Source organism: Schistocerca americana, chromosome 4 (assembly GCF_021461395.2).
Source record: "Schistocerca americana isolate TAMUIC-IGC-003095 chromosome 4, iqSchAmer2.1, whole genome shotgun sequence".
NCBI lineage: Eukaryota > Metazoa > Arthropoda > Insecta > Orthoptera > Acrididae > Schistocerca > Schistocerca americana.
This window is the reverse complement of record NC_060122.1, coordinates 832,122,976-832,143,515: the sequence shown is the minus strand read 5'-3', so window position 1 is coordinate 832,143,515 and position 20,540 is coordinate 832,122,976.

The window sequence follows — 20,540 nt, the reverse complement described above, 5'->3', positions numbered from 1 at the left end:
GGAAATCACTGGCAAAGAGAAGGGACAGGATGATAGGACATCTGTTGACACATCAGGGAATGACTTCCATGGTACTAGTGGGGGATGTAGAGGGCAAAAACTGTAGAGGAAGACAGAGATAGGAATACATCCAGCATATAATCGAGGACGTTGGTTGCAAGTGCTACTCTGAGGAGAGGAATTCGTGGTGGGCCCCATTAAACCATCAGAAGACTGATGACTAAAAAGAAAGTTAACAGAGCAATCAAGGCCGGTGTGCATTTTCCCGGTGTTTCAATTTGTTTACTGCCAACTCCAGCAGGTGGACGAGTTACGTTACTTAGGGTGTCTGCACTGCGTGCCTTGTAGTACAGTAGACTTGGAATCAGTTTTGTTTCGCGTTTCTAATAACGTGATGTTTACGTGAACCGTACACTATGATACGTTTTTGATAAGGTCTTAAGCAGAAGAAGTCGATTACCGAATAAAAAATGCAGTATGCTACTTAAATAGGACGTCCTGTCGTTCATACCTTCGTAATGAATGAAGCTACAAGAAAGGCTGTCACGCTGGTTAATATACCCTGGTAACTAAACATTTCCTCGATACTCTTTTTATTTTACTTCTGGATAAAAAGTTATTTGGAGTGGTCAAGATAAATTAGACACCCTGTACATTAACGACAGCATGAATACTGAATTTAGCAGTTTGGAATTTGTGTTGGTTATTCTGCCTTGCGTGCTTTATATCTATAGCTCCTTCTATGTCTTACCACGAAAAGTTTAGGGATAAAACGGTAAGTAAATGTAGAAGGTAAGTTTTAAAAATTCCATGAATTTCATTTCACTCTTTCATTTTGTTTGATTTTCATCCTATTCACATTTTTATTTTTCCTTAGCATATAACAAGGTTGCTCCAAAATGTCTACAAAAGTAGTAGGCTGTTACTCTATCTTGAAGCTGTCACGGTATAATTAATTGATATTTTGCCTCAAACCACGTATTCGGCATTTCGAGAGAAGAAGTCACCACTATCCTTCTGCAGCCCCGAAATCTCATGAAATATTCGTATGACTGTTTTACACTTTTCAGAATAATTTCTCGGCTTCGTCCATTATTCCGTTCTCTCTCAAATTAGCTTCGTTTTCCACAGTTTCCTCGGTATTATTACTTGTACTCCCACACATAATCAACATTCGAAAATGAAATAAAACAAGTTGACAACGATATAATAACAGCAGTTTTTGTATTCGAGGCAGTTGAAGGCAAAAGTACGGCGGACAGCAAATTCAATAAGCAAGAAAGTAAAACTAGGTCGAATGCTTTTGGTACACTATGCGAATCCACATAAAAACCGTGGGTTACACACAGGAGCTGCCTGTTGGCTATTACTACAAGAGACAGGGAACATGCAAATGAATTAGTAAAAGGGCTGGAGTATAAGAGGTATTAGTGAATTAGATGCAGAGGGAGAGAGGCTTGTCGCCAGACGAATAGATGAAAAACGGAGGAAGACTTTTGCTGCAGTCTAAGAGATATGAAAAGAGAGTGAAGGTTGCTTAATAAAAGGCATCAGAAAATATATCAGTTTCCATTAGTAGCGGTTTAAGCTCCAAAATGAAAACCTGCGAGCGCTACCCATTCGTCATTACAATTAACAACTTTGGATATTGCACTTTCCCGCGAAAGACAAGGTCCCCAGTTCGAGTCTCGGTCCGGCACACAGTTTTAATCTGCCAGGAAGTTTCATATCAGCGCACACTCCGCTGCAGAGAGAAAATCTCATTCTGGAAACATCCCCCAGGCTGTGGCTAAGCCATGTCTCCGCAATATCCTTTCTTTCAAGAGTGCTTGTCGTGTAAAGTTTGGAAGGTAGGAGACGAGGTACTGGCGGAAGTAAAGCTGTGAAGAGGGGGCGTGAGTCGTGCTTGGGTAGGTCAGATGGTAGAGCCCTTGCCTGCGAAAGGCAAAGGTTCCGAGTTCGAATCTCGGTCCGGCACACAGTTTTAATCTACCATGAAGTTTCATATCAGCGCACGCTCCGTTGCAGAGTAAAAATCTCACGACTGCGCACGACTCTAACACCATAACACTGAAACAGCACCTTAGTATATTCCTGATTATATGTATTAAACAAATGTTGCCTACTAATGGGGGAAGTTGTAGGAAGAGGGGTTCATAAATGGATGTCTATTTCACAATAATGAAGTATTTATTCAAATTAAAAACCAACATGGAATCTTATTTCAAAATGACTCATGAAGAACGGACAGCAAATACTGAAGTTAATGTGGGACTCTGAAATACATCGACAGGAAGAATGAAAGACGATAACATCAGAGTTCCTCTTCTGCACAACTCACATTTTTCGAATGCGATGTAACCCAATGAACTTCGCATTCAAGATGCACGAATAATCAGTTAAACTGTGAGCAGCTCAGATTGTGGACTCTGAATGAGGCACTAACATTTCATGCTGTAACCAAACGCGACACTTACTTCTTCAAACGGCACCGTCGGCACGGGACGACAGACGGGAAACGAAAGTAAGTCGGCATGGAGTGACTCCAAGGACACGAGTGAACGGAATGCAAAGTTCTCCGTTCTCAGTCGCAACTCTGGTGTGGCAGCAGCAAGCTTGTAGCTAACGTGGAAAAGATAAAAGTGTCTTGAAACATGAAACTAGAGGAGAACACTCCAAACGTTTCCCTGATGTGGCATACAAATACGTGAAACAGTTTCTTAGTTTGGTACCTTGTTTCAGTGGTCTTCCACTATAGGAGAACGTGGCACATACAGTGTCCATTTTTTTTTTCTTTATTGATTTACAATTCCCCCAGAAGGGGGCGGGCTGGCACCAGGTTAGTAAGCTGCTCTACAGCCTACAGATTTTTTTAAAAACGGAAGAAGAAAAGAAACAAGAAAAACAGGCTATAAAACGGTGACTTAAAGTGTAAAATGGCGGAAAAATGCGGAAAGTTAAAACAGAAAGCAAAGGAGTTGGCAATGTTAATAAAATACACAGGAATCAGACAAGTAACATAGTAGACACACAATTAAAAAACATGGCGACAGTCTGGTTTCTGTTTGCAAGAGATTAAAAATCACACCCAGCGACAGTATGATGGCCGTTCGCAACACTTCCCGAAAGATACAACACGGAACATTCACTGTAAAATGGCTCTGAGCCTATGGTACTCAGCTGCTGAGGTCATCAGTCCCCTAGAACTTAGAATTACTAAACCTAACTAACCTAAGGACATCACACACATCCATGCCCAAGGCAGGATTCGAACCTGCGACCGCAGCGGTCGCGCGGTTCCAGACTGTAGCACCTAGAACCACACGGCCACTCTGGCCGACACTCACTGTAAAACACTCACTGTAAAACGCTGCACGAAAATGCCGGCACAAAGATGATACTCCCGAGCCAAAGGCAGATGGGACCTGGAGGAGGGGGAAAAACAAGGAGGGAGGAGAGGAAAAGACGAAAGGGGGGAACCAAGGAGAGAGGGGACTCATAAGGGGGGAGAGGTTCAGGGCAGACGCGAGAGGGAATGAGAAGAGGCAGAGGAGGGAAATGCAAAAGGACTCAGGGGAGAGAAGGGGGCAGGGAGAGGGGAGGTGGGGAAAAAAAAGGATGGAAGGGGGGAGAGGGAGCCCGGGAAAAGGACAGAGGAAAGGAGGGGCAGTGTGGATCTGAGTTGATAGGAGGGATAAATGGAGGGAGAGGGGGCATCATCCGGGAGGGGGAGTTGACGGAAGCCACCTTGGGAAAGGAGATGAAGGGTGTAGAGATGGAGGGTAGGGGGGACACAACAGTGAAGACATGACAGGGGGCAGGGATGGGAGGGGAGAGGAGCAACAGGGGGTGAGGGGTATCAAGGCGGCGGGAGGTGTAGAGGATGGGGATATGTTTGAGGAATAGGAGCAGATGGGGGAAAGGAATGAGGTCATAGAGGATCCGCGTGGGGGACGGGAGGCGTATATGGAAGGCGAGGCAGAGTGCATGACGCTCAAGGATCTGAAGGGGGCAGATATCCAGGCGGGACTGGCATAACAGAGGATGGGACGGATTAAGGATTTGTAGGTGTGGAGGTTGGTAGAGGGGTGCAACCCCCGTGTCCGGCCAGGGAGGAGTTTGAGTAGTCGGAGGCCGTTGTGGGCTATGGAATGGATGGAGCGGAGATGAGGGATCCAGGTGAGGTGACGGTCAATGGTGAGGCAAAGGTAGGTGAGGGTGGGGGTGAGGCGGACAGGATGGGTGCAGACGGTAAGGGAGAAATCCAGGAGCTGGAAGGAGTGAGTGGTATGACCTACTATGATTGCCTGGGTCTTGAAGGATTGATTTTCAGGAGCCACACCATGCAGCAAAAAGGTCAAGGTGCTTCTGGAGAAGGCGTTGGGACCGTTGGAGGGTAGGAGCGAGGGCGAGGAATGCGGTGTCATCAGCATATTGCAAGAGGTGAACTGGTGGGGGGTTGGGGCATATCTGCCATCTACAGGAGGTAGAGGAGAGGGGAGAGGACAGAGCCCTGGGGCACACCTGCAGAGGGGTAGAAGGTGTGGGATTGGCATTATGGATGGTAACATAGGAGGGGCGGCGGGAGAGGAAGGAGGCCATCAGACAGATGTAGTTGATAGGAAGGGCGTAGGTTTGGAGTTTAAACAGGAGAGCGGGATGCCAGACTCAGTCATAGGCCTTTTTGAGGTCGAGGGAGACAAAAATTGCATAGTGACGCAAGTTAAGCTGGAGGGAGAGGAGATGAGTGAGGCGGAGGAGTTGGTCATCGGCAGAGAAGGAAGGTCGAAAACCATATTGGGTGTTGGGGAGGAGGTGGTTTTGGCAGAGGTGGTGATGGATGCACCAGGAAAGGATGGATTCCAAGAGCTTGCTGAACACTGATGTGAGACAGATAGGGCGATAGGAAGAGGCATCAGATGGAGGCTTGCTGGGTTTGGAGAACATGAGGATACAGGAGGTTTTCCACAGATCGGGATAGAAGCCAGTGGCAAGGGTGACATTGTAGAGGGTGGCAAAGACTGAAAGGAAGGAGGGAGGGCAGTGTTTGAGGTGGCGGTAGGTAACACAGTCGTGGCCGGGAGCAGTGTTGCGTTTAGTGCAGAGTGTGAGGCTGATGTCCTGTGTAGTGATGGGAGTGTTGAGTTCAGATGGTGGTGTGTGTGGCCCAAGTACTGGAACCTAGGAGCAATGGGAGGAGCAGAGGTATTCATACGGTCCATGACGTCAGGGAAGAGGGAATAATCAAAGTGGGGATCATCTGGGATGGAAGAAACATCTGGGAGGTTAGAGGCAAAGTGGTTGGCCTTACTGAGGTTGTCAGGAAAGGGACGGTCATCAAGGAGGAGAGGGTACTGGGGGGTGGGGTGGTTCCCAGTAAGGCGGTGGAAAGCAGACCAATACTTAGAAGAGCTTATGGGGGGCGTGGTGTTGAGTTGTGTACATGTCTGGCGCCAGGCACGGCGTTTCTTCGCAGTAAGCAGGTTGCGGATGTGTCGTTGTAATTGCCAGTGTCGGGGAAGTGTATCCCAGTCACGAGTGCAGAGAAAAGAGTGGTAGAGGCGGCGGGACTCTCGAAGGAGGATGGCCTGTGGAGGCAGAGCAGGGCTGTGAGGATGGATGGCTTTGGTGGGGATATGGGTGGCGGCGGCGTCAGAAAAAGTCTGCTGTAGGAAGGCAGCAGTGTGAGAGACGTCATCAGGAGATTGGAGGGTAAGGTCGTGGCAATCAACCTGGGTGTGAATGGAGTCCCGATATGCATCCCAGTTGGCACGGGAGTAATCATGGACAGGTTTAAGAGGGACGTCGGGGCGAGGAGCGTTGCGGGGATGGCGACCATTAGTGAGGAGAACAGGAGCATGGTCACTGCCAATGAGGTCAAGGACATCTGCGGTGGTGTGCACAAGGAGGTTGGGAGAGGCAAGGACCAGGTCTCCCTGGAGGATGGTGAGAAACTGATGCCGCCGCTGGAGGTCGGCAGGATCACAGCTGTGGATATTGAGGTCGGCGGTAATCACGTAGATGGAGAAAGTGCGGTCAATATGGGCCAGGAAATCGTACGGGATGGGGGTGCGAGGGCGGACATAAATGGTGGCACAGGTGAAGGTAAGGGTGGGGAAGAAGAAGCTGAGGGTGAGATGCTCGGCAGGATTGTTAAGGAGAGGTTGGGGCTGGACAGGGAGGTGCTTGGGGTGGCCTATAGCAACTCCGCCACACGCCAGAGGGTACGGGTTATCGGTGCAGTGTAGGGTGTAAGGAGCTGTGGAGATGGAGATACGGGGTTGAAAGAAGGTTTCATTTAGGACGAAGGCATCCACACGGTGCTGACAGAGGGTGTGGAGGAAGAGGAGTTTGTGGGTGGGCAGGGAGCGAATGTTGTGGTAAGGATACGGTAGGGTTCTTGTACCATAGGAGGGGAGAGTTAGCCGAGGGTGGTGAGGGGGGTGAAGGTGAAGGCCTGGTTGTGGGAGTATGTGGCATAGGTGGTAAGATGGAACAGGCAGCGAGGGCGATTTGGGAAAGGGTGTGGGAGCACTGGAAGGGGTGGATGTTTTGGAGCACAATGGTGATAAAACGGATGATGTCCTCAGCAGTAGGTGGAGGGCGGGGCGAGTTGTTGGGGTGGATGGGGTCATCAACAGGATGGAGAGGGACAGTGAGCTCAGGGGTGACTGGAGGAGGTTTCGCTTTACACTTCGAGGAGTAGGTAGGATGTGGTTCATTACAGGTGTTGCAGGAGGGGGGAGAGGTGAGGTTGCGGCAATTCTTGAGCAAGTGTGAAGCTTTGTAGTGGGGACAAGTAGGGGGGTTCTTGCAGGCAGAGGTAACGTGGTCGTTGTATGTGAGGCAGCGTTGGCAGCGGTAGGATTGGACTGGGGAACGGGAGGGGTCCACCTTATGACGGCGATTGTAGATGAGGGCTCCCTCGGTGAGGAGGTGGTCAATGGAGGAGGAGGATTCGGTGAATATCCACAAGAGAAAAGTCGGCCCGGCATCATCAAAGATGCGACGGGCCGAGCGGATTTCATTGTCGGGCCAACACCTCAACCTCCATGATCACAGGGTTAAGCTTCGTGATCACAGCGGTGAAGGTCGGCGGACGTCGGAGAGGTCGAGGCTGACAGGGAGAGGACAGGGTGTGGTAGGGGGTGAGGGTTTCACGTCAGCCAAATTGGATACGGGGGATGTGGGAGAAGAGATCGGTGTGGAAGGAAGCATTGGGGGATTTAATGAGGACCGAGTCCTTGCGAGGAATCACAAGGGAGATGGGGGCATTGGGGTAGTATTTCCGGATGGTGAGGGTGAGGGAGCGGGCATCGAGGAATTGAGGGCCAGGATTGGAGAGGACAAAGGTGTGGGTGGCAAGCAGGGCAGGGGCAGGGGTCAGGGTCGGGTCCACGGGGGTGGGTGGGTCATGGGGATTGGGGGTTTTCTCGGAGGTGATTTCGGGGGAATGGTCAACATTCAGGAGCTTTGAAGGTTTCGTGGTCACGACAGGGTGGAGAGGGGGCTGGGGGATGGGTTGCAGGGGGAATTGGTGGGGGGCAGTACCACCATGAGCAGTGGATGACGCAGAGGGATGGGGCGTGCGTGTCACAGAGACTGTGGAACGTCGAGCAAAAATCCGTGCCGGCTCGGAGCCCGTCGGAGGCGGTGCAGGGAGCGGCGGAAAGTTAGTAGCTGTCGATGGGGCGACAGTGATAGGGGAGGGGGAGTTGGGGGTAGTTACAGCCGAAAATGGCGCAGGGGTGGGGTGGACAGGGAGAGAAGGAAGGACGGGAAGGAGGGTGGAGGATGAGCTCCATGTGATGGTGGTTGGAGCAGCGGAGGGAGAGGTGAAAATGATAGTGGCGGCACGCGAGAAGGGCAGCGGCGGCGGCGGCGGCGGCGAGGAGGACCGGACGGCGAGCAGTAGTGACGGCGAGCAGACAACACGGCAAGGAAAAGGGGGGGGGGGGGGCTCTTCCACGTCGAAGACACACCCTGAGAGTAACCCAGGCAGTGCGAGTCCTCGATGAAGAAGTGAGGGAATCCAATCCTCGAATCCTACAGTGTCCAGAAGGGGAGGAAATGTACAGGATTCGCTGAACAGAAGTACTGTTGAGATGGAGCTAAATTTCTAACGTTTCGTGGGAACGGACAGGCAGAAATCTTGTTGAAATCCACGCTGAATAGGTACTTGCTGCATACCAGGTGGGCACTTGGGGACTAAGGAACGAATGCTGTCGCGGTCCAGGGGCTAACAGACGGAAACTGCAACTTCAGAATACACCGAATAAGGAATCCGCAGCTTGGTGTGAGAACATTTCAGCCACCACCCAATATTCAGTACAGCCCGTGTTGTGTACAGTACAAATGTAACTGTGTTGTACGAGAGTACTGGGCACTGTAGTTTTTATAGCAACCTCGAGCCCCCAGGTGATGTGACACGAATATACAGGGTGTTACAAAAAGGTACAGCCAAACTTTCAGGAAACATTACTCACACACAAATAAAGAAAAGATGTTATGTGGACATGTGTCCGGAAACGCTTAATTTCCATGTTAGAGCTCATTTTAGTTTCGTCCACCTACGCTCAATGGAGCACGTTATCATGATTTCATACGGGATACTCTACCTGTGCTGCTAGAACATGTGCCTTTACAAGTACGACACAACATGTGGTTCATGCACGATGGAGCTCCTGCACATTTCAGTAGAAGTGTTCGTACGCTTCTCAACAACAGATTCGGTGACCGATGGATTGGTAGAGGCGGACCAATTCCGTTGCCTCCACGCTCTCCTGACCTCAACCCTCTTGATTTTCATTTATGGGGGCATTTGAAAGCTCTTGTCTACGCAACCCCGGTACCAAATGTAGAGACTCTTCGCGCTCGTATTGTGGACGGCCGTGATACAATACACCATTCTCCAGGGCTGCATCAGCGCATCAGGGATTCCATGCGACGGAGGGTTGATGCATGTATCCTCGCTAACGGAGGACATTTTGAACATTTCCTGTAACTAAGTGTTTGAAGTCACGCTGGTACGTTCTGTTGCTGTGTTTCCATTCCATGATTAATGTGATTTGAAGAGAAGTACTAAAATGAACTCTAACATGGAAAGTAAGCGTTTCCGGACACGTAACATATTTTCTTTCTTTGTGGGTGAGGAATGTTTTCTGAAAGTTTGGCCGTGCCTTTTTATAACACTCTGTATATATATTTGTTACATTCAACATTAAGCTCAGTTGAGCGACCCAGAGATATGACTGGTCTCAATGTTTGGCTGTGTTTTTCATCATAGGGTGCCAGCTCACACCTGTCGTAGATTCAGTTTTCAAACTGAAATAAAATATAAAAAAGACAACGCAGGCAGGTATATAAAAATTTTGAGTCGCTCGTGTTGTTTTATAATTTGAACAAGTGGTTTATTTCTATTTTTCCACGAGTAGTCTTCAATATATTGACTAAACACTTAAAATGCAGTCTGAGGGGCCTTCACGTAAGGGCGGCCGATAATAACTGATGCTACAATACTTCGCTATAAAATTCCTGTGTCGCGATCACGGCACTCGACAGTCTGTTCACAATTCACCAAATAAATTGTTGTCTGCTGTCCTAAACCACTATATTGCGCTCAACTTGACCGTTCTTGAACGTCGCTGCATACATACTTGTCCCCGAAAGTGGCTACCAACCCACTGCTACCCCCAGATGCGAGGCACGTCCGGCTCTTAGCGTCGCTCAAAACCCACCTGCCCTGTCCTAAAAGATGGCTGTCCAATGCACCCTCGAGACGACTGCCTAACTCAAAACAATGTTTGACAAAAAAATTGCGGATACTCTACAATTAAACACAAAAACACGGATGATACATTGAAATATATGGAATTTTTCCGGGCAATAACAGCCTAAAGTCCATGTTTTTGTATCTGCCACCTTTTTCTCACAAATAATCTTATTATGGCGAGATTTTGCTTTTCCCAGATTTTTGATACTAAACATGAAAAACAAATAAAAATGCATACTTAATTACTCAGCTACCTCTTTAAACTTTAGAATGCTGCCGCTAGTTTCGTCTCTTTAAATTTATTTATTACCATAAACACAGTTTCTCTCAGTCGAATCCTATATTCCGACCTCTCATTCAAAAACGGTACATATTCTGCTAAATCTGCTATGACTGCTCGATGCAGCTCTACTAGCCCCATCTGTAAACACTTTGTTTATATTAATCGGCCAAAGCATTGCCGAGATATTAGCAGAACTAAATTCTCTATCGACTCTATACTATCTACAATCATTGCTGTAAGTGAATGGCCAACAAATATCCTTTGTAATGAGTCCAGTTTCCTGAAATGATTCCACCAATCGAGCATTGTCTTATTATGAAGCATGACCTCATTCCGTGTTACACTGGTATGCCAATACCGGCACATAAATAGGAAAGGCGTTCTGTGTTCGAACGTCTTTAGGCACTTTCACTGTGATCTGAATGAAGTGACTGGCTGTATGTGTAACGTACTGTAACCCTTGTTATTATTGCGCATTAGACAGAAAAATGAGAGGAAGAAACCCAAAACTGACACATAGCTACACGAACAGCACCGATAGGACCGCGATGAATATCAACGTAACATGGATGAACCATTGGCAGTGGAGTGTTGCTTTCTTTCGGGCATTTACCAACACTCACTACACTCCTACAAAATTTCTACAGGGACAACATTTCTTCCTTCCGTTGTAATTGCAGCTTATTTCCCATTACTGGCCAATTACGGGTGTTATGCCATTTTCAAGCGGTACTTGACGTGCAAGACGAGGAACCATCAAACTACTCAGCCACCAGCATATAATGGCCATATAGTATTAGTACACAGTCTCTGTGTTTATAGGAACGAGAATACGCCTCAGCGGACAGTCAGTTACTGATGTTAATACCTGTTTGCCAACTGCCAGTGCTACGGTAGTTTACTCTTCCTGTCAAATATTGATGAGAAAAAAATCTAAGATCACAAGGAGTCTCTGTGTAACACTGCGTTAGGACATGTAACTAATGCGCCTTGCCACGGTTCGCGCGTCTCCCCCCGGCAGAGATTGGAGTCCTACCTCGGGTGCCGGCCGCGGTGGTCTCGCGGTTCTGGCGCTGCAGTCCGGAACCGCGGGACTTCTACGGTCGCAGGTTCGAATCCCGCCTCGGGCATGGGTGTGTGTGATGTCCTTAGGTTAGTTGCCTTTGGTTTTATGTGACGATGCCTCCATGGCTGATGACGTTTTAAATTTTATCCGTGGTAGTCCTTTTTATGGTTCCATTTAGGGAGGTCCTGCACCTTTCCCTTTCTGTGTCTTTTGTCCTCGCGTCTCTCAATATTTGTTGCTGGTTTGGTGTGTCGTCAGATGGTTGACTCTTTCCCTTCTTTTGTTCTCGTGGTCAGTCAACAGGCCTCCGGCCATCTTCTTTCCTTCTGTTTCTTTTTGTTTGGTGTTCCTCTGTACTCTTCGTGTCTGTTGTGTTCGTTGCCGCATTTGTGTTCTTTTAGGGCCTGGGGGGAGTCTCCTTCCCCTTGGGGTTTTACCTGCTTCGTGAATTTATGTCTCACCTGTTTTGGAATGGGGGACTGATGGCCTTCGCTGTTTAGTCCCCCTTAAACATCCCAACAACCACCACCACCACCTCCCTCTGGTATGGGTGTGTGTGTGTGTGTGTGTGTGTGGTCCTTAGCGTAAGTTAGATTAAGTAGAATGTAAGCCTAGGGACCGATGACGTCAGCAGTTTGGTCCCTTAGGGACTTACCACTAACATGTAACTAACCTCGGCTACGGTGACGAGTGACGAAGCAAACGGTGCATGCTACCGCCAGAAGCACTGTTTCTGAAGAACTAATGAATCACAATTCACGATTTTCAGTGTCACACTTTCGTATATCGAACTTTACATCAGGATTATTCATAGGCAGCTGGGAATCCATCATCAAACTTTCACAAAGATGCTTGTAGATCTAATATGCCTTCCATCTAAAGAATAAGTAGGTTTCAAGGGAATTATTTATAGAATAAAACTCCGCTTCAGTTACATTAGTAACAGAGGGGGACTTTTATTCTATAAATTTATTCCTCAGCTGCGGATGTTCACCGATCGGATATTTTGTTCAAGAGAATTGCAAGTAGCTTGGGAGGAGGTTCAGCCAGGGCATCAGACAACTCACAAATATTTAGTTGTGACAATGGATTCCACCCACACTTACTTCCATATATGGCTCCACTTCAGCAAAGACTTGCTAGCACTTAAGTCTATATTAGACGTTAACCAGTTCCTCTTCTTCAGTAACGCTTTTCTTTCCGTTGCCAGCCTACTTTTTAGACGCTCTCTATAACAGCCATCATTAGTTACTTTCATGCCAAAACAGCAAAGCTATCTACTACTTTAAGTGCCTCATTTCGTAATGTAATTCCTTCAGCATCACCTGCTTTAATTCGACTACATTCCAGTGTCATTATTTTGCTTTTGTTATGTTCATGTTATATCGTCCTTTCAAGACACTGTCCATTCCGTAGAACTGCTCTTCCGAGTCCTTTGCTGTCTCTGCAGAATTACAATGTCGTCGACAAGACTCAAAGTTTTTAAAAAAAAATGGCTCTGAGCACTATGGGACTTAACATCTATGGTCATCAGTCCCCTAGAACTTAGAACTACTTAAACCTAACTAACCTAAGGACAGCACACAACACCCAGCCATCACGAGGCAGAGAAAATCCCTGACCCCGCCGGGAATCGAACCCGGGAACCCGGGCGTGGGAAGCGAGAACGCTACCGCACGACCACGAGATGCGGGCAAAGTTTTTACTTCTTCTCCATGAACTTAAATTCCTACTCCAAATGTTTCTTTGGTTTCCTTTAGTGCTTGCTCAAAGTACAATTATGTATTCTAATTATAGCTTGCTTGTGATACGAAGACGTAAACCAAATCACGCCCAACGTTACAAACACTTTCCAGTTGGGAAATGTTTGTGTGCTCCGGAATCTGTTTTGTATCCTGCGTTGGATTCAACATGTGTAGAATTTGAGGCACAAGCGCAGCAAGTAGCTCCAGATGACGACTGCCGACATGGCAGAGAGCGATACCGGGATGCTCGAAATAGGAAGTTGTTGCTCGCTGAAGCGGTGAGCGACAGGCCTTCGCCGTGGGCGGTAAGTGAGAGGCAGCGTGCGTGGCCTCGGAATTATTGATATGCGCCGCGGGCCGTGATCGCAATCCTGAGAGCTAATTAGGCGGGCGCCCGCTCACCTGTGAACTGTGCGGGTAATCGCGCGTGCAGGCGCAGCCACGTGGCCGGGACGCGACAAGGTAGGCGCGCCACGCGGCACAGCACAAAGGCCGGGGGCGGCGCCGCCCGTGAGAATGAAACCGCCGTCTGCAGCGCCTGCTGCATATAGTGTGTACAGCGCTCACTCGCTCGCCAGCTCCTGGGTCGGTGCAGGCACATATCCTGCAAACTTGCTGTTATCTGCAAAACGGAGCTCCCACTGTCGCCTTACGAATTCATGGTTAGTCAGGTTTCCCCGACTGCCTTGGAATTATGATACCGAGGCCCGTATTAAGCGCCGTGCAGGATGTTAACAGCCCCATATTGCTAGCTCCCTAGAGGACAGAGATGCGGCTTGCGCCATCGTTCAGCATAGACAGATAGTGGGTAAAGGTGATGGATAGATAGAGAGTGAGATGGACATACGGGGGAGGTGGAAGAGATACACAGAGAGAGAGGGGACGGGAGACGGAAAGAGAGAGGGGAGAGGAGAAGGTGGAAAGAGAGAGGGAGAAAAAATGGAAAGAGAGAGGGGGAGAAGAGATGGAAAGCGAAAGAAATTAGGAAGAGATGGTTAGAGAGGGGGGGTGAGTAGGAAATGGACAGATAGAGGGGGAGGAGAAGATGGATGGAGACAAGGAGGAGGTGGAGACAGACAGATGGAGGTGGAAGAATGAGAAGGGCAGAGAGAAGAAGGATGGAGGGAGGGAGGAGGAGAAGAGAAACAGAGAGAAGGGGAGGAGGAGATAGAGAGAGAGGGAGGAGGATATACACAGAGAGAGAGAGGGAAGGAGGAGATGGACAGAGAGAAGGGGGAGGAAGGGGAGGTTAAGGAGCCAAGTGGAAGATCGGAGGCGTAGCGGACAGGTGAAGAACTATTGTGGATGCAGGTGGAAGCACTGTGAGGTTAAGGTCCGCTTATTACCCCTAGGCATAGGGATGGGGATGAGATGGGTGTAGCACGTAAAATTATTGTAAATCTGCCATTTGGTATTCCTTTGCTGCATTTAGTTGCCTTCGAATACTTTGAAAATACGAAGAGCAGTTTGTGTACAATTTTTATTGTTCAACGAGTCAATCTGGTCGTGAGAATGAGCAGTGCAGCGAGTCAATGCTCTTGTCAACATGTTTCGGGATCTAAGGTCAAGCCACAAGGTTGTATATCACAATTACTTTTAATAATCTCTCTGGCGTCGCACGGTATGAAACAGCATAGAATCAGACGTAATTATGTGAAATACGAGTGACAGAGAAAAGGACTACAGTAAATTTCCTATGATGTATCACTGTCAGGTCACATAGCTCGATGAAACGTGGACAATACTTAGAAAGAAGTGCTATTGTATAATACAGAAGGTACATGAAAGAAATACGTAATGAGACGAAAAGGGGTGACACTTTTATTCAAAAACAATAATGACACTGAAGTTACGGCGACTTATAATGGTCCTCTTGACATTAAAAAAGGCGGGGCATTGTTCATAATAGGGTGTGTGACCACTACGGCAGGCAATGCATGGTCTGTAATGTGCTCCCATGATGACCACAAGGTTGCAAACAGTTCTTGTGCCAGAACATTCCATTCCTGCACCAGCGCTGTTGATAACTGTTGGATGGTCACTGGTGGATGTGCCGCAGTACGTCTCCCCAGCAAGTCAGACTCTTCATCAACCGGATTTAAGTCTAGGGAACGGGCAGGCCAGTGCATTCACGGAATATCTTCTCGTTCCAAGAGCTCCTCCACTTGAGCTGTTTGATGCGGTCGTGCATCGTCTTCCATGAAATGAAGTCAGGACCGAATGCTCCTCTGGAAAGACGCACGCCGGGAAGGAGTGCAGTGCTCCACTAACGGTTACCGACGAATGCACAATGTACAAAGATCTGCAGGTCAATGCACCCACGCAGTATTATGCTTCTCGACACCATAACACCTGGCCTACCAAAACGATCGTGTTCGACTATGTTCCTGGCTGATTTACGTGTTCACAACCCCCATCACATGAGGGTACATCCAGCACTGTATATTAAACAAACACAGGCTAAAAAATCCTATGATTACCAAATTTGTAAGTTATTTCCACAAGTGTTCTATTTAAATGTTTCTTTTTGCTTAGCAACTTGAACTTAAAATACAGTTTGTGTTAAGTAATTGTCTCTACTCAAAAAATTTGAACTAGATAGTAAACATTGAGAGGCACCCACGTGCCTTTCTCATACTGTGGCATCAAGCAGTCAGGCCTGCAAGATGAGTGGTCTGCCAAGCGAGTGGATTCATTCTTATTTATCAGGTAACATGAACTCTCGTACTCACAGTTAAGTCACTAATCAACCTCCTGTATGAATAATACACAACGGAAACGCACATCTGACTATCAGTAATTTACAGAACTCTGACTGTTAACTACGCACTGGCAATACCACATTTTCTTTTTTTTTTTTTCTTTATTTAACGGCTTTTGTCAATACGTGGCCACCGCACTGAATATGAATGGCGCACACATTATAAATTCGGGACATCATGACAACATACAATTCGAAGGAAAAGTCCACCAATCTTTTTCTTTTCACTATCTTATTTATTCCGATAAATTCTATAACCTAAACACACAAATTCTATAACCTACAACAATAACACATGAGAAATTCCGCCCAGTGGGCATGGCTTTACATTGGTGAATCTCTATATTATGGTCTCGTAATTATTTAACGCTACAGTGCACTTTCTGGATAGGATGATGGATCTTTTATTATACATCACACTTCGACTCTCACAATCATCATCACGAAACTTTCCTCCAGACCGAGCGGTACCGAAGGAACAAGCATAACCCACTAATCATTTGAAACTACCTTGCTACTCTCCCATGCAAACCACACATACCCAAATTACATGACATACACCACACTACAACATGGAATACAATACAATAAATAGTCACAACACTGTCACTTTCAGCTTTCCCACTTCAATTAGTATTTATCCCAGTTTCACACGACACTGCCCCACTTTGTAATTCTACTTTCCTACTATGAACTCTGGAGATATATGCACGTCTTCCTGTGCAATGCAAGCCAAGTGGCGTTGCTGGATAGACGGCCGACTCACTTTGCTTCTCTCTCAGAGTTTGAATCTAGCGTCACACGGAATCATATCACGCAAAGTAATATTAAGAACATATTCATCACACACGCGAATCCTCAACTGATACCATGGACGAGTACTTCTCTTTATCCTTTGTCTCATACACAGATTGAGACTCACACAGTACTCACCACGTGGAAGTACTCGTCTCTAATTTCAAGTCCTGCACACGCCATTTCTTAAATATTTCAACTTATGGTACACACGCTATTTCTTAAATATTTCAACTTATTGTACACACGCTAGTAATTCAGCTTAACTTAAGCACACGGAAGTATTTCAACTTATTGCTACACGTGGTTTCATTGTGACCATTGGTCACTTCCGAAGATTACTACGATCCCATTAATATTACCTGCCTGACATTTAATTCTCCCCACAAAAGTTCCTGAAATAGAGAAATTATTATTTCAAACTACTCTTAAATATTCCACATGCATACCATGTCTCCACTCTTTTGTCTTTACAGAGCACACCCAAGACAGGTCTTAACAGCACAAGATCCAGCGGCAGAGTGCTGAAACATGGCCGTTCTTCAGGTCCTCTCGCACCTGTGTCGAGGTGGGGGAAGACCATGCTACCGTATTGGCGGGCCACATTTCAGGCGCTCAAAGCTCAGATAAATTTCAGCTCTTTGGTCCCACCAAAGGTGGCCAAAGGATCGTCTCAAAGATGATCATATATTCACATTCACTATCTGCGTTTAGCAGACGACCATACATTCATTCATTTCACAGATCTCACCAAACTGGATGTAGTGATTTATTTTGAGGGAGTGCACATGTGATCAATTAAATAAATAAATTTCATTCTTTCCCACACTGGTATCCGGCTTCGCTGTATTAATTGAAATTGAGTTATTATTAGAAAAAAAAGTGTTGTTCTGACAAAAATAATGAAGTATGTTGTACCTATTTTCAATGTTGGGCGGTACTGTACCCTTTCAACATTTGTGCCGTATCATCATTAAAATAATTCCACATCGTATGTGAATGAAAACTTTCTAAAACCGACCCTTACACTTAGCTAAACAAACCAGCACAGTTTATTCTGTATAATTTACAGTTTGCAAAGTCTGTCCTCAGTCCCTGCCATCACATTTTTGCCTGTGCTCAGTTGTACATTCCCTCACTCCATGGCATTCAAGAATTCTCCACGCTCAATCTCTTAAGGGAAAGGGAAACTCAAATTTCTTCATTGTTCAACTCTCAGTACCCAGACTATACTCAGAAAGTATTTGAAATAAGAACATCTTGTAACTTGTAATAAACTTTACACAGTATTTCAAAACTTCCTGAATTTTTTTCTCGCTGACATCCCCAGCAAAATAATGAGAGGGGAAAAGTTCATCGCTCACTACGTTTTCGCTGTTCATGCAGTAAGACTTTAGCATCAAAAATGACGTTTTACTTTATTGCTTCTTTACTACCAACTCTATTTGCACACTTTTTGTAAAGAGTATCCACATATATCACTGAATGTATTTGCAGAATTATATCGTTGTGCAACACCTAATTCAGGAGATATAACTTCATAAATACTGAGATGCGAGAAAAACTGGCTTTTCCTTAAAAGGGAGTACGTATTACCCAGACTATACTCATCAAGTGAGCGCACTTAGAAAGTATTTGAAATTATGATTAAACTTTGTAGGAAATCACTAAGTTCTTTCCTGCTTACATATCTAACGTCAAATATTTCGCACAGTAATTCACTTGTAAAGTAATCGTGCGTTTGAAGCTGTTTTGTAGACGGAAATTCGTTTCTTTAAAGAATCTGGGCTTTAAAAGTAAACCTATTAGACTCTCTTTACAAATTAGACGTTTCTTCTCTGCTGAGGCCTCAGCATATTTGAGGTCAAAATATGACATTTCTATATAACTTGATCCCCAGTTAGGTGCAAAATATTTTATTTGGCTCGTACCGGTCATATTTCTCCACTACAAACTTGTTTTGGCTAGTATCTCACTGTCAAGCGTACTTGTTGATGTTACGATTAATGTAGCTTACTTACATCTATGTACGTTTCATGTAAAATTGTTTTACAGTTTTACTTATGGCTAGGTGGAGTGGCGTTCATAATGCACGTTGGAGCGGATATCTGTCTGGTGACAAATTGTATGAATCACGTAATTTCGCCTGTACAGAATACTATTTTTTAAAGGTAAAACGTCAGTTCTCGCTCCCACGATGTTGTACGTGTACACAGTAAATCGTATCTCTGAAGGTCATGGGTGGTGGCTGTGTATCATACACATTAGAATTTTGTTGTTAACTGCAGTTAAAGGTTGTCTATCGTGGTTTCTATTCACTTTCTTCTTCTAAAAGTCAATAAAGTTTTCTAAATAATTTTTGTGTTCCAAATCGATTTGTCCATTGAGGATGTAATTGGGATATTATTCGTGCAAGTATACACGATCAGTTCTTTAAAATGTTCACTGTAGAGCCTTTAGTAAAATTTTTAAATCGTTTCGATGTGTTCTGCTATGTGGTTTTGATTCCTTTGATGTAATAGAAGCTTGACTAGATGCAAGTAATACTTTCACAGGTTGACATATGCTCTTTCAATCAACTGACAAAATTTCGTGTGACGACTGCACTAAGTTTTATATTCCCCATATATTAAGAGTGAAATCAACAAGGCACTTGACAATAACGTACCAAACGAAACAATCTTGTAGTGAAGAAATTCGAGCAGCACAAGATAAATAAATTTTTCCAGCTACCTGGTCATATGATTTTAACACATAAAGTCTATTATTACTCCTCCATTTCAATGTTCAGTCGTTGAATAGTATTCACTATTACAATAATCAGAAATTTATCTTCCCATGCCGTCAGCTATCCAAAATTAAACAATAAACTTCACTTCAAAATAGTATTTTTTTTACATGAAATATCATTATTAGAACCCAAAACATCAACATCTCTACAAAATGCTCTATATTCAACTGTCAATTATATTTTCAAATATTTACAAATAACGCCTATTTTCTCCTCATTTTTAAGAACTCACTAAATTTTACTTTTCTTCTGACTTTCTTCTGTTTTCAGGCCTTGGGTCCCATACATGTTTCTCTTTCTCCCCAAAGTTTTGAAAATGTATAGTTCCTAATGCGTACCCACTGCTCATGTGCTCCTACAGAAGGGTCTGCTCAGACCTGCATGATGTAATATTCTATCTTCACTAAGCGCTTCCCCCAAATTGTCAATTGCTTTCTGACATTTCTTATTCTATTCACATTTTTCCCTTGGACTTAGTAATCTTTATACTTCCACTGAAACAAAACTTCTGTAAAAGTTACATACTCTGAAATTGTAGAACATAAGTACCCTGAGATGAAACTATATACAGTAAAGGAAGTTGGTATGAGAGAAGGCGAGGAAAATCTAAATATTTGGACTCTGGAGGCAATTGAAGAAGATCTGCTACAGGGAGGTGGCAGTTACGACGACGATGATGATGATAATGATAATGACATCCAACATCATAAATATCTTCAACATTTCGCGGTCCTTTCAGCAACTGATTAAATATTAATTTCCAGAGTTCCAGTACAGCACTCGTGGCTGCCGCATCGTGGTCGCGAAGTGGGGTCGAGACAGTGCCAGATAAGTTTTACAGTCTGACGATAATTTATGGATTTGTAGTTTTAGCTTGACGATGTCCACTATGGAAAAACGACAGATACTGTTATGCTGAAGAAGGTTGGGTTATTCTGACGGAAACCTAGGCAAATTCTAGGTAAACGGTGCAACTGAGGGTGTTAATAATTAAAATTAAAATTAACATCCAACATCCTTTAGTTGTTGTCAAGTTATATGCGATAGAAGAAAAACTAGAGTTGCACTGTCATATTGTGCAACTTCAGGGGTATTTTATAGGAGATAAAGAAAGAGGTACAAATCATATATAAGCCAGAATCCAGATTTACAGTTGTGTGAGCAATAAGAAAAGTAAAAGAGATTATTAAGAGTCAAGAAATAATGACATTTCAGATGGTAGAAATTTGCCTGATAATTATTGCTCTGTAAATTCTGATCTATGTGTACATTTAATTATTAGAATGGACGTACTGAGAGAGTCTAGAGCTAATACAGATTGTAACCA